The sequence below is a fragment of the Gallinula chloropus genome (assembly GCF_964237585.1).
Source record: "Gallinula chloropus genome assembly, chromosome: 1".
Lineage (NCBI taxonomy): Eukaryota > Metazoa > Chordata > Aves > Gruiformes > Rallidae > Gallinula > Gallinula chloropus.
This window is the reverse complement of record NC_140085.1, coordinates 143,583,378-143,586,881: the sequence shown is the minus strand read 5'-3', so window position 1 is coordinate 143,586,881 and position 3,504 is coordinate 143,583,378.

Here is a 3,504-nt window from a genome sequence, read left to right as displayed (position 1 = left end):
TGTTCTATTCACAATGGCTTGTGAAGACTCTGAACACCATCTGGAGAGTTAAAGTTTAATGCTCATTTCATTATCATTTTTCCCTGCTGAATGCTAAATTTCATTAAATCTATTTCACAAATACTTGCACCGGCTTTTCATCACTCTTAATGATGTTCAGTGGGAAGAAATCAGTCTGGGCACCTCTTTCTCCCAGCTCTTAGTATTATTGTGTGAAATGGGCCATCTTCTCAGTAAACAAAAAAAACCCCCACAAGTTCCATCGACTTTACTGGCAGTGTGCTTTTATTTTAAGAGTGTGCAGACTTTTAAAGGGTTATCAATACAACTAGAAAAAAAGGGAAAGAAAGTAACAACATGAAACTTTATCGGGGGAAAAATGTGTCTATATTCAGGTGTTATGAATTCATGTGTTACAAATTCAGGTGTTATTTGGATGTGGTTTTGCTGAATTGTGTGAGTATTAGGCTTGAGAGAATGCTGTGCCATCTCAAGATAGGAAGAGTTTGGGTTGTTCCCCCCACCCCCCGCACTGCCTTCAAACCTGACTTACCAATTTGGATAATAAGATAATAAACATAGAATCACAGAATCTCCTGAGTGGGAAGGGACCCGTAAGGATCATCGAGTCCAGCTCCTGGCTCCACACAGGGCCAAGTCAGAGCGTGTGACCAACTGCATCGTCCAGACGCTTCTTGAACCCAGCCAGGCTGGGTGCTGTGATCCCTTCCCTGAGGAGCCTGTGCCAGTGCCCAACCACCCCCTCAGTAAAGAACCTCTTCCAACCTAAACCTAAACCTCTCCTGTCACAGTTTCATGCTGTTCCCTCAGGTTCTATAACTGGTCACCAAAGAGAAGAGAATGGCACCTGCCCCTTGGCTCCCCCACGTGCAAATAATGCCAGCAGATACCAGTGTTTTGATATCCATCTATGAAGACATGTCTTTTATGGTATGTTTCCATGCATACCAGAGGTGTGTTCAGCTTCGAAGAATTCTGTTAAAACTGCATGAAGCTTCTACTTAGAGTTCTTTATTTCTAGTAAGTACTGTTTGGTGATAGTTACTGGCACTTAAACTCGCGCAGAATGTTGGCACTTTATGTCATAACATTTGTCTGTGTTCTATATTCTCACACGTTCAATGCAAGAGAAAATGTAAAATTCTCTCCTGTGAATCATCTGGGAAATCTATACTTCTGTATTTGGAAATTGAGAAGTAATTCCTGTTTAATTCATTTAAATTATACTTTTAAAAAAATACATTCATCCTTCTTGCTGTTTTCATAAAAGAATTGTAAAAAAAGGTCTCTGGTTTCGTTTTTAAAGCGAAGGCAAGTCAGTCATGGTAATGGTTTAAACACACAACTTGCACATATGTTCCTTCCTATGAATTTGGTTTGCGATAGCCCGGCTGCGACACATGAACATCCGTATTGGAGCAATGGTTAAAGACAGCATCACCCACACCAGTGCTCCTAACTGCCTTTTGAATCCTGTTGGTATCACAGAATCGTAGGGGTTGGAAGGGACCTCAAGAGATCATTGAGTCCAACCCCCCTGCCAAAGCAGGTGCCCTAGAACAGGTTGCACAGGTCGGCGTCCAGATGGGTCTTGAATATCTCTAGAGAAGGAGACTCCACAAGCCCCCTGGTATGAGCTGTGGGTAGGAGTCTATGTTGCTTTTTAGGAACCAGCAGCTTAAAAAAGTCTGTAAAAGTATTTTGATAAATGATGTTTTTTAAAAATAAATTAAAATGTGAATATATACCTGTAACAGAAATTCCAGGATTATCTTCCATAAAGCAACAAAATCAGGTACATGTGACCTGATTTTGACTCATAGGTCCTGGTTCTTCATTCTTTATTTGGGGGACAAGGGGACAGCTACGGAAGTCATTTGAGCAGCCACCAGTGTTAATGGGACAGCTCACAAGTTACAAAGGCTGTAGGATCACACCTAATGATAGTAACCTTTTCCACATCATGCGGCTATTAGAAGGCATGCTGCAGACTTCTCCCAGATGAGAGAAGATGATCATCTCTTCATCCCAGAAAATGAGGATGTGGTTTGTTGGTTTGCAATCATATTGTTGTATTGATTTTTTTTAGAAGATGATGACAAGAAGGTTGGAGAAATGCCATCTTAGTCTATAAAACTAATACCCCATCGTTTAGAAAATGAGAACGAGAGATTAGATAAACATAGATGAAATCTTTTGGGGAGTGGACATACTGCGCAGGGGCCCATGTCTGAAGATGTAACTCCTCAGATGCAGTAATAATAGCTTTTGCATATACGATCATAATGAAGGTGTGCTTCACACCAAAGTAAAAGTGCAAGATTCTTAAGCAATTTGGAGTTTAAATTCTTCTTTTCAGTAGAGAGGATTAAGGTGAACATGAGACTTTAAATATTAAGTTGTAATAAATATGCTTTTTGTAGAATACTCCAATAAAGTAACAGCCTTTACTATTAGGGTTACCCTTTGTTAGCCTTACGGGCATGAGAAAATTGTTTTTCTGCAGGCAAATTGCAAAAAGATCGTTTGGGACCAAAGGAACTTTGGTCAGTGGTGATGGGATATAGACTTCAAGTGACTTCTGAAAAGGATTAATTGCTACATAGTTGTAGACAGCTAAAAGAAGCAAGTACATTCAGAGAGCAGTATCACCGTAGTGGTGGTACCCCCTATACCTGGCCTAATGCAAAGTCAGAAAAGATAAAATTAAAGACTCGACTGAATTTGCTGAAGTTTGCAAAAAATACATTTCAGCTTAACAAAAAAGATGCTTGTTGGCAATTTCTGTAGTAATATCCCCAGAGGACTTGAACAGGGTTTGTTGGTTGGGAATTGTATGTCCTGCTCCACAGTGTATTCTGAGAACCTTCAGACCGTTGCTGAATACGCAACTTTGCTTCATCCTTAAGTAAAGATAGATAATGAGCTCAAACAGAGTATTTACAGTTCTTTTCTTTTGCTTGCAGCCTCTCTAACCTGTGACACACCTTAATTTTTTTCAAAACCCAGGAAGCAGTATTGAATATGCCCAAAGAGAAATGGGTCAGACATTTTGTGATAGCATCCATTTCCTCATCATGTGAGCGTGCATTGTCAGCTCATGTCGAGCTTCTTGTCCACCAGCAACCCCTAAGTCCTCTGCCAGGCTGCTCATCAAGAAGTGTGGTCTCTTAATAAAAGTAGCACAAGGATTATTTTTTTGTTAAGAATCTTGCTCTCAGTGCTCTTTCCTCTGATTCACTGAACCTTCATATTAATTTCCAGCAGAGGGAGTAGGTGAAATGAAGATGAATGAATCATACATACGTAGCTGTCGTGGTATTAACATACAGAGTTATCGGAACATGTGGAAAGATATTTCACAGTTGGTTTTAGGTTTTGCTCACTTACCACACAGAAGACAAATAGCCTGGTAAGACAGATAAAACTTACATGTGTCTTGACCTAGATTGACTCTGTCAAAATGTATGTCCTCATGCCACC